Consider the following 12,394-nt stretch of genomic DNA (forward strand, 5'->3'; position numbering starts at 1 on the left):
GGGGCTTTTTAAGCCTTTATTTTAGAGATAGGACATTAAATAGAGACAGAAATCAGAGACAGAGAGAGTGGGGAATGACATCCACAGGTCCTTGCGAACCTGGGCCGCCCGCTTGGAGGACCACAGCCTCCGCACATGGGGCACACACACCAACCATTAGGCTACCGGTGCCCCCATCCCAGTCTTATTGTATCCATATGTTGTATGTGGTTAGATCACATTTCAAGCATCTTATTGTTTCACACTTGATAGTTGTCACAGGAAGGATCAGAAACATTTCATTAGTCTAACACGTGCATACTGCAGGTGTAAGTAAGTACAAATCATTTCAGCTATTGTTCTTCAGTTTGAGCTTAAAAATGTGTCTTTCTACTTTCACTTCATATCAGTGAACCTTCATCATGGCTGCCATTGTAGCAAACAGAATGAAGAAACACTTTTATTTCTTTAATTTGTAACGGCAGCTGAGCTGAGAGCAATCTGCAAAAAAACAAATTGGATGACTTTCCTGTGATGAGGGTTCATTCTCATGTTTTTAATTCTCTGACAAATACCACAGTTTGATTGTATGAAATATGTTTTTTTTTTTTAAAAAGCAGCTTTAGAAGCCAAATCATGTCGTGAAAAATCCACAAAAGTTGGATTTAATTTATTTTAGTGTTGATCTTTTATCACTTTGACAAACCTGCATGTTCATGTAAATTAAGCTGCACTCAGCTTTTGTAGAGATGTGACCGTCCTCTTGTTTAGGAGTTAGTTTTTAAAGGACACTAAGATTGCAGCTACTTAAAATCTGACGGGACGGGCTGATGAGATTGCTTTCTGTCCAACAAATGCTGGATGAAGTCCCTGTAAGCTGCAGTTTTCCACAATCCCTGCTCTGCAGCTCACAAGGTCTTCTGTCATCTTGTTTTCACACAGGTTATGGCCCTCTTTCTCCACTAAGGGGCAGAATATGATCACTGATCCTCACAGGCCTCGCTCAAAGGGACGATGCATTGAATGCAACTGTAGTTAATGCAGCCTGTGAAATCACATTAGGCAGAAGAAGATAATAAAAGGAATGACTCAGAGAACATCCTATGATTTTAAAACTTTTAGATGCAAGTTTTTATTATAAGAAACCTGAAACAAAATAACGCACTCAAAGTAAAATCCATCATGTTATTAACAGATGAACTGGCCATGAAGTCAATATATTTACTGAATAATGAAATGAAATTACATTATTAGTATCTGGATTAATTACCTTTATATCCTTAATGCAGCAACACATCTTAACTACAACACTAACACTTATTGTTTTTCATACATGGTCGGCCTGATCCGTATGAACCCTCGTCAGCAGGAGTGTCAAATCACTCTGGTCGTGTATTCATCCCTCAGAACAATTCTGAAGTCCAAACAACCTCTGTCTTTGAGGGTTTGGATTAGCGAGCAGCTATTGTACATGAGCTGCGAGGCGGCTAACCCTTTCAGTGATACCTGCCTGAGGTTGAGCTCAGCACTTTCCTCATTAATTTCCCACTTATTCTCCGAGTTGGATGTGATATTTTAGAGATTTGAGCACGCGGGGCACAGGTTAGGCACAATTATGCTGACGGAGGGCTTTTTCAGCCATGCTCGATGAAATGTGGAGTATAGGATTATACATGTGGAAAGTTATATAGTGATTAACCTTCATTTCAGTCCCCTCGGTGATCTCTGAGAGGCAAATCCTCCTCCAATCAGCTGCTGTCAGGTTTATTTTTCCACCCTGATAAATGACCTTCAAAATGATAGATCCAGGCATTTTTCTTTTTCTGCTTTTCAAGCATTTGTTTGCCCTTTCAGACAGTTCAAATGCTTCCCTAAACTACATCCCGTCTTGATTTTCTTTCAGCTGTTCATCCGTATCGATTGAGAGGCAACTTAAAGGGCCACTGTGTAGTTTTACACCACTGGTGGCACTATGGAGAAAGCTGGGATGAATGGGTTCCCTGTTTAGTTTTTCTGTGTGTAAATGTAAAGATATCTTGTTAGTTTGCATGACACCTCCACAGGGAACACTGTAGGTTTCATCAGGGATTGTTTGACCTTTGATAGAAAGTGTTGGGCACTCTTTACATGGCTAGGTGACTAAAGTAAAGTTATCACATATAGTGATGGGAATCATGTTTTCTATGATCATTTTGGGCAAATTTTTCACATTTACTTCAAGTTTTCAGGCTGATGGTTGGTGATTTCAGTAGATATTTGAAGTGGATTTATTTGGGCATTATTGCCAAAAGCTGAAAAGAGACTGGAAATGTTTAGAGGAGAGAGCTGGGGGGTGACATGCAGCAAAGGGCCAAGGTCGGATTCGAACCCACAGCCGTTACAATGAGGACTATAGCCTCCGTACATGGGGTGCACAACATAACCACTAGGCTATCAGCGCCCCATGCTGCACTGGTTTAGTTGTTACAATCAAATGTACTCATCAGAAACAACTTCAACAAAGAAAAAAACTACATTTATATTTACAGATTTTTCATGAGCGCTCCAAAAACACCCAGAGAAGTGTAAGTTATATGTTTGAATAGTTGTGGTTTATCTGTTGATCTATTTAGTAGATGTTCATAAGGATGCACATTTGTAGCACACAGGCCTTTTAGTCATTGAAAAACTCTTCTTGGTCATAATCTGTCTCTACTTTTGATAACATGCTTATGACTGCTTATTGAAGATAGATGAGAAATGACCTGTAAGTGAATTACTCAACATGCTTTGCTCGGTTTGGTGGTCCTACTGTATAATTAGACCAATACCAAGCCTAATAATAAGGTCATAATTGATGAGTAACTTACTTTAAGAAAGCAGGGAGACAACATGATGTTCTCAATCACTCATTAATGGTTGCTGTGTCATGACATGCATGCTAATTAGCAAGTAGTTTATGATCATTAGGTCTTTAAGCCTTTTGTTTCATTAATTTAGATTTTTTTTTTTATTAAAGGCAATTTCTGGGAAGTGTGATTTCTTAAGTGTTTTTGAAATAGTTTGCATGTTTTTATTTTATTTCACCAGCTCAGATCTGTGTTGAAGCGTCAGTCCCCTCAGTGTCAGTGATAAAAGTGATCTTCTCTAACAAGCGACAGAAAAGAAATCCTGCTAATCCGCTAATGATAGCGATAAAAAATAATGAAAGCTTAAATGTCACAGTTAGTAGGCACCATTTAATTAATTAAAAGTATCGATGCCTTCATTTTCTACTCATTATGCAAAGGCATTTAACACCATTATGGTTTAAAGTTATACAATTTAATGTCATGACATAATAATTATCAGTAATCCCCTTTGTTTCTTCAAGTGCAGGATGATTGAGGAAGCTCTTTCTATCCGCTGCTATCTTGCTCTTCTCTTGCGTTAGTACATGGACGCTGCAGAAAACGCCGGCTTTGACAACAATGGCAGCTTCCCTCCCTCACCCCTCTGAAGAAAGGACATATTTGAGCCCCTTTGATTCGGCCCGATTTGTTTTGATGTGAGGAGTGAGTGGTTTTTAAAATCTCCTTAACTCCCCAGGCCTGGCCCAGCCTCCCACAGGGCTAATGACCGTAGCTGGGCCCGCGTTGAATAATACAGACGCTTGCGAGGTGGAAAGTGGGGAGGAGGGCAAAGGGCTAGACACGGGCCTTCCTTCTACAGTACACCTCCATTGATAAGATTGTATTAATTGGTATGAATAGAGAGGGGGCTTTCTCCCTCTCCTTGTATACATTTACCATTATACTCATTAGCTTCCCGTTGCCTCCCAGCAAGTTTCTCCTTCACATCCCCCGGGGTCTCCTGGGAGGCAATTTGCATCTCTCCATGGTGTCTCTCTGGGGTTATTGAGGAAATATTAGCCCCTTTTCTTCTGTGGCCGACCCTTTGATTTATTTGGAGCTGGAGCTGATAGAGTGCCACTCACATGTTAATGACTGGCGTTGATACAGGCCCCTGGTGCAAGACGACTCATTGATCCGGGTTGAAAAGGTACAATTGACGAGCAGTACTGAATAATCGTCTTACATGTGTCTGTGTGTGTGTGTGTAAGTGTGAGTGTGTGGACCTTGGGAAATGACAAGGGAATCCCACTGCTGTCAAGGCTACTGCGCTGGAGCTGTCCACTTTTCCTAATAAAGTGAGATAAATAGGTTTTTGTTGGCCCTCTGAATTCTGCTTGACTTTTTGACAGTCGCAGGTTTTTTTTTTTTTTTTTGTCTTTTCTCTTCAGAGAATCACTTCTTTGTTCGCTACAGACCCTTTATTCAGTCCACTTCTCCAACCCCAAAGTGCTGCTTATTTTAGCCACTTCCTGGCCTCTTTACCCAATCAGAGGCCGTAAACAAAGCACTTGATCCAGTTAAAGTTGTGTGTCCTGGTTCAATAATAGAACTCCTGAGGTGACTACGGAGGACTCACTTTGGTTGCCATTAGTGACTACACGAGCCCCCCCCACACACATTTCTGCATTCATATTATGTTTTAAAAGAAAGATAATGACAGATTTCATCCTCCGATTCTTGACATGCCTCCAAATGGAAGCTCACTGATGTCTGATCAGCAATGTGGAGCCTGTCCTCAATTCGGAGAGTAGTTTGACACCGACTCCCTTTCATCTGAATGGTCACATGTCTGCAGAAAAGCGGCAGCAACAAAGTTTGATATATATTTATATATATGTTCCATTTTTCTTCCATCTCAACTGCAGAGAAAAAGCATTCCTAATGATAGCAACAACTTCTGCCTTGCTTGGTATGTGTGTACTTTCACTTATATGGTAATAATAACATTTAATAAAAGTCAACATCCTAACTGCCGCTAAACAAAAATAACCACCGCCGCAATCGCTGCATCTCCTCTGCATACTTATAACAGATTAGAGGTTATGTATATCACTCTCACAGCTCATGCATATTGTTATGAAGGAGAAATGCAAGAAATGGAAATGTGCCATTTCAACGAGCCGGCACAGCTTGCCAAAAGCGGGCAAGTGGGTAGTGCTTGTGGTGGTGGTGGGGTTTGTTTTTCCTCTCAGTGTTGGAAGATGAGGAGTCATGTATCTAAACAGAGCAGATATGATGTTTATGAGAGCCATCTGCTTGGCAGCCCTCCTGCGCCCGCTGCCCTCCTCAACGTGAGAGCAGCCTCATTAAAACGGTCACATGCCTGAGAAATTTCTAACCGCTGTTTTTTTTTTCTCATCTCTCTCCTTCCCCTCTTTAAAAGGAGTAGAGTTTAAAACTAACAAAGCCTTGGGAAATCCCCATCAGACATCCCTCCCTTAATCCATTTAATTTTGAAAGGTATTGTTTAAAGCTTTAAAGTTTATATCGTTTAATCCCCCTCCAACACTACGGGCAGCAAATGAGGCCGTGTCAGCAGCTTGAACAGATATAATCTACTCCACACAACAGAAAATCCTCCTTCAAGACAAGGTTGCATGGGTTTCCTGTGAACTCGCTGTTTGATGTTTCTACCTGCTATTGAACATGACTTCTGTCTTAACCCAACTGTCACTCGCTCCCTGTCCCCTTTTATCACTCCCAATGTTCTCGCTTCACCTTTTTTCATTAGTAAATCCAGCATCACAGCCATTCCTCGTTCCCCCTCTTTTTGAGCAGAGGGGGAAAAGGAGAAGTTTGTCAGGGGCAGGTTGAGGGGCACTTTAAAAAAAAAAGTCCTTGCTTTTTTGAACTCTGGCTATTGGGAAAGATCAAATGGGGTCAGTAGTGTTTCAAAAAGTTTCTGTTTTGGGGCCTTTATGACCAAGTATTTCTAGTCTTGACAAACATAGTATTGATAGTGTATGGTATCGTATTGCATAGTATTAGATCATATTGTATGGTATCGTATTGCATAGTATCTTACCGGATGGTATCATATTTCTTAGTTTCGTATCATAAGTGTGAACTAGGGCTGCAGGAACGGAATTTGAAAATCGAATTACATTCGAAAATTTAAAATAATAACAATATTTGAATATTTAATTGCCATTCGAATATGTCATTTTGTTATAAATAGATAATTGGTTAACAAGCTGTGCTGAATGAGAAAAGCGAGTGTCAGTGTCTTGTAGAGCCCCTACCTTCCTTGTCACTCGTCTGTCGACGTGAGCGACAGAGAGGGAAATAGAAACGGCGTGCATCAGGGTAAAAAACGGCGAGCCGCGTCGTGCTGCGTTGCTCTGTTTAGGACATATTAAAAATACGATGGTCAATGCATACGTCCAAGCAAATGTTATTCTTTGCCAAAGCTTCATGATAGATAATATTACGTGCAGTATGGGAGCAAGGTGTGCCGCAGTAATTAGTTAAATTGCCTTTAGTTATCGTATAGGGTAAATAGTAGCCTACTTAATTTTAACAAAATTGAATATATTTGAATATTAAAAATGATAAAGCAGAAATATTCAGATGGGAATATCAGCAGCCCTAGAGTGGACATGCCTCTCTCTTACCTTTGGTTCTATCAGTTATCTGGTCAGTTCAGTCTTTGTCCATTCTTTGCAGGACCCTTTGGATGAGAGTTTATGATGCAAGTAGAAGAGTTTTGTTATACAATTACATTTAGATTTGTTGAGGCTATGGTTTGACAATTTGGGCAACACACTTTGTTATCTTGAGAAAAGTTTATTTATAAAGATTTACACCAGACTCAATTGTGTCTGGGTAATGTGAAGCTCCAGTCAGCAGTCAGTTGTTAGCCTAGCTCAGCCTAAAGATAGGACATGGGGATTTTTAACAAAATATTACAAAAGTCCTGCCGTTTGGACTCTTTGCATCACTACTTTATGACTCCTCATGGTGAGACATGAACGAGGGTACTATGAACAGAAGTGGCCAAACAAGAAGTTGACAACAGGATAAAAGTAGAAGAAGGTTGGACTACAGTGAAAAGAAGTTAAAGGATGAAACATTTTTAGAGGTCAAACTTACACCAAATAGCAAAGAATGCATAAATTCACTGTACACTTGACTTTTTTAAGAGACATCTTTATTTACAGATATTTTGATGTATTATTATTTGATTGTTCTGGGATATTATCATTGTCATGGACCCTTACCGTATCACATATCATATTGTATCTTATCATTTAATATAGTGGTTAACCTGAAATTCCCACCCCTACTCATCAACATCTGAACAACACTTGCTTTTAAAGATGTCATCATTAGTTTTAAAATATCATCTTACTCTGTTTTGGTCCATATATTGATTCTACTCACAAATGATCTTCATAATTTAATTACTCAGCTGTAATCTCTGCTGTGCCTGTCCTTCTGTAGTTTATCCTCTGAAAGAGTTTCTGCCTCTTGACTTGTCTGTTGACTTCTGTAAAGCTGTGACGTTTAACTCAACGTGGTCTCTGGCGTATGTGAAACTGTGTTTCTAGAAACAGAAATATTAAGTACGCAACAATATAAGATTTTTGTAGTTGACATGACGTTAATATAAAGACAGTTAAGGTGAACCACACTACATACTGTTGAGTACGATTATGTACCAGGTCTGGATTTGAAGTGATTTTGAAGTTATCAATGTCAGTAGGATTTTGAATGAGTTTTTTTCTTCTTGACCTGGAAGTTCTTGTTTCACTTCCTCTTTTTAATGCATGCTCTATATCTATCTACACCCAGCCACCATGCATCTCATCATTACTCTGACAGTACTTTTGTCAATTTAGATATTTGTTTTTACCTTTTGCCCAAGCAAATCTATGCTGACTGATCTTTTTGCCTTATATTAATCAGACATGGGAGTTTAGTTCGTTTATGAATTATAGCAACGAAGCAACCAAGATTGTTGTTAAAGGCACAGTATGTAGATCCCACCACCAGGGGGCTCTTAATCAAAACAATGACAAAAGATGTCGTCAAGGCTGGCGGGGGAATCATTGGAGTGATACTCTCTGCCCCTCCCCGCCCCCCCAAAACAAACGGCAACTTTCAGTAGCAATTCTTGCTTCCTCATGCAGCGGTCTTTGATACAACATCCCAAAAAAATTTGTTGCCGTCATGGCGCCTCTGTCATGGGTTCTGCCACGACAAGACATGTCCTGTAACAACTAAAAAATGACAGATTTGTCTGGCTTTGATAATGTTTGGAACTATTTGAGGTAATGTAAGTACTCATCATCAAAAGATATATATTATATAGGTTTAGTCCATTTTTAGTTTATGTAGATATTTTATTGTAAACATTCAAATAAAATTCTACATTAAACGTTAAAGTTATGTCTGAAGATACTGATATGTGAATATGTTTCTTTTCTTAACTTGCTTTGTTGAACATGTGTTTCTGTTGTTTCAGCATACATTAGCATTCAATTAGTTCTTAATCTAAAGAACAGACTTTTCTATGCAACACACGACCTATGGTACTCATATGTTTTCCTTTAGTGTATAATTCCAGTCATATTCCTCCAGTATATATTTTCAGTCAAGCAGTAAATTACATTGTTTAGTTATCAAAGGCTTTGTGTAATTACATTTGTGCAATTCAGGATGACAGGGCTGATAGTGTCTGCACAAGATGCTGGCATACATAATCACAGCCAAAATCCCATTAGGGAGAATAGAGACCATTATTATGGAAATGACCTTTGGGTGACAAGAATTCAGAGGGATAAAAGAGAGCGTAATCCAGACAAAGACATCATGTGAAGCCTCTCTCTTTAGCTTCTCTTCTAAGAAATTAAGTTTTTTTTTATTTGCTTTTTATTTTTTACGTTTTTTTTACTTTTCACCATTGTCTGTGAAATCAAAGAGTTTGTCACAATGAGGAAAGTATTCTTAGGCATATTGCTAATTTTCCCTTGTTTTATCTCTTGTTTGATACTGTGTGTAGAACGGCACAGCTAAAAAGGCAGAGGAAGAATTGAACAGTGTGGGTTCTCTTCTGCTGGGGCACCTTTGCTGAGTGAAAACACTCACCTTTGGGATTACAAGAGTGACAAGTTGGATCTCTGTTTGTTTTGAGCCACACTTTGATACGCTGACACTTAAGAGGCAGCTTCATAAATTCTCATTGTGTCAAATAAATCAATAGATCCCATTAGCTGAGGAAGTTGTGGTAATGCCGTGCTTGAGGGACCGTGGCTCCGCTTGTTTAGACATTTCTCCAGTAAAGGCGATGGGAGAGCGATGTGAGGTTGGCTGTTTATCCGTACAGACAGCTCCAGCAGTCAGAATGGTTTGGCTGACTGGTCCCAGTTGGTTTTCAGCGCTGGCTCCATTGTGCTGCCAGACTGGGTCTTCAGTTGAACGAGAAGAGGCAACTTGCACAGACTCGACAGCCTTACAGTTCTACAGCCCCAAACTCTGTCTCCTCCAACGATTGTCTTCCTCATCAGACTTAAAGTTTGGGTGTTTCATTCGTTTTTATTTCAGAATGGTCTAAAATGCAAATACATTTTACGAATTTCAATCCAATGCCCTTCATAGTGACTAGTCAGGTTATAGTTTTAGGATGCAGCTAACATGTATTTTTTTGTGTATTAACCATAGACTGTAAATATTAATGGACAAAGCCTGAGTGACGTCAGCCATCAGTTACGGCAGGGAGCAGCCTCAAGTGGACACTAAAGGAACTGCATGATTTTGCACTTCTGCTTTGGCTTCATTTTTCAAGACTTGAGGTTGCTGTTTGGTATTGAACCACAAATATTTCTTAAATTTTGTCATCCACAAAATGTTGGTACTAATAACGTGCTGATATCATAGTTCATCTTTATATATCAAATGTCTAAAAACTTTGTAATCTACATATTTATGTAAAAGAAATTACACTAGCTCCTTGGCTTATTTTACTCAATATATAGATATACTCTTTCCACAGCTTTAGATTTCAACTTTCAGGCATAAAAGGTCCTTGAAATATGAAATATTAGAAAATACTGGCACAAATATATTTATCTGTGTTATTTTGATGCCAGTAGGTCATTTACTTCTGCAAATATCACAACATTGACAAAAGTTATGACTAACACAGTTACCCATTGTGGTGTAATGAAACAAGTTTTTCAGGAAAAACAAAAAAATCAAGGGCAAATGTTACACAGAGAAATGAAGCATTTTCCTGAAATGAGATTGTGCATGGTGTGAAATGACAGGAAGATAAAAGAGAACAGAGCCTGACATGAGCTGAGGTTGTGAGGCGCACTCTGAGACTAAAGTGATGTGAGTACATGGCACGCTTCCCAGCCCACCAAACGTCAAAGCATGCTGCAGGAGATCATTTTAACTTTAACTTATTTCATTTCTTCTGTTGGTACAAAATGAAAACTTAAACTTTAATGTAGTTTAAGAAACACAACTGTAAAATCCAGTTGTTGCCAATACAACAAGCTCAATAATTTCTTTACAAATTAAAAATGATTGTCTTTTATTAAGGAGTGTCACACGTGTGTTGATGGGACGACCGAGACCGACTCACAAGGCAAATTTCTACTCCCAATTTGTCCAATCCAGCATCTTGGAAAGAGGTCCAGCACCACAAACTGTGACGCTATAGGTTCCCCTCTGGCATTAGTGCTGGGTGCCACCCTGAAATATTCTGTTGAAGTTATTTGAATAAGTTAGGATACAAAGGTCTGCTCGAGTCGGCTGTTTGGAGCCATAGATAAAACAGAAACACTTGACTTTGATCCAGAGGATCAATCCCATGGTTTAGAAATTGACTTCTTTTGAAGATACATAACTTTACATTCATTAGTAATGTAACAATGTACGTTTCTTTTCTTAAACATTATTTATGGCCTTTTGCCTTAATTGATAGGACAGCTGAAGACAGACGGGAAAGAGATTTGTCATTCACCAAATCATCACAGTCTTGGAGTTAAACAACCAGCGTGTCGAGGACTGTGGCCTAGTTTGTGCAGGCACAATCAGGGAAACAAAAGCTCCTGAATCGATGTGTGGCTCTGCTCTCATTGTGCGAGTGTGTGCAGTTGTAGAACCAAAATTTCAAACATGCCAGAAAATCATGGAGCAGCAGCTGATCGGGCTGTGATCGGTCATAATGCCTCAGTGAACACTGCACAGCTAAAAATGCACGATCAGGCTGATATTCATCCAGACTTCAACATTAGTTCTACGACTCAAAAATTTAGTGAGTCTTTACCTGCTTCGAGATCCGAGTTCCGAGGTAAAGGGAATGCAGTGGTAGAGCACTAAGGAGCGGTATCGTTTCGCATATCGTTGTACCATTGTTCCTAATGAGAGAACCACTAAGTGGATATTTATTATACTTTAGTCAAACCAGGACATGTTATATGTAACAGATCTTACTATCACAGTTATTTGCAGGGCCGATGTACGAGTTTACATCCTGTTTTTCAGATGACTTAATAAAGACCAGAAGTGAACTGTGCAAGTAGAGAAAAGTCAAAGTCCAAAGACTCTTCAATACAAAGCTGTGAGGTGTTTTCTTTTGTAAACAGTGAGCAATGCTGATGCCCCCATTAAATCTCATTTAGCAAACTGAAAATCGAGGCTAGTGTCTCGGGGAAAACAGCACACCGGGTTAGTGAAGGCTCATAGCAGATTGATCTGTTCATACAGCTTAACTGTATTAAATCTTATAATCCCTGTAAATATCTTCAGGCAAGGCAAAGTCAGCCTTTTAACATTGACTAAGTGAAGTGAATAGAAGCAAATTAGTTTTTAAGAAATTATATTTCTGTCGAGCTTCTGTGCTTTTATACATATACAGTATATATATATATATATATATATATATATATATATATAGATAGTATGATAGAGTGTGTGTGCTGGCTGCTAATGAGCCTCACACACTTTGAACAAAGATATTTTGATGGTTTTTGCCACCCTGCCGTTTGGAGGTAATAATGAAGGTCGCTGTAAATGCAGAGCGTCTGTTCCCCTTTCGAACCTCTAACACCATAACAGATGGGGAGAATATGGAGCTTGGAAGGTTTTACCTCCGAGGTGGTAACAGTGAAGCCACTCATTAACACTGAATTTACCACTTCGTTAGCAACACAGCTTCCTGTAGAAAACGATCAGCCCGGGATGTCAAATCCTCTGAGCATACATTTTAAAATCTTTGGAGGAGAACAACGTCATCTGTGAGAGATGAAGCATACACAGTTTTTATTTCAAGCTGCTTATAATCAGGTTTAATCACTCAAAGACATCAGCTCATAAATTAAAAAAAAAAAAAATACTAGAGATTATTTTGCTCTTGCCCAAATCCAAGTATTCATTAGAGAATTATTGCATCCATCCGAGTGTTTGCACAGAGGCATATGCTTTCATTTTGTGGGTCGGTCTTTGTTTGCGTTACAGACAGATTGTGCGCCTGTCAATTTGTCAGGATTCAAGTAACAACAGTCTCATGCTGGGATCTGTGTTTGCACCAT

At 39.2% G+C, this 12,394-nt stretch overlaps 1 protein-coding gene across 1 annotated transcript in view; it reads left to right on the forward strand.

The window, feature by feature from the left end:
- znf644b (zinc finger protein 644b) overlaps positions 1-12,394 on the forward strand; it is a 34,177-nt gene that overhangs the window by 6,904 nt on the left and 14,879 nt on the right. The gene's annotated exons all lie outside the window — the stretch shown is intronic.

The sequence above is a fragment of the Labrus bergylta genome, chromosome 6, assembly GCF_963930695.1.
Source record: "Labrus bergylta chromosome 6, fLabBer1.1, whole genome shotgun sequence".
Taxonomy (NCBI): domain Eukaryota; kingdom Metazoa; phylum Chordata; class Actinopteri; order Labriformes; family Labridae; genus Labrus; species Labrus bergylta.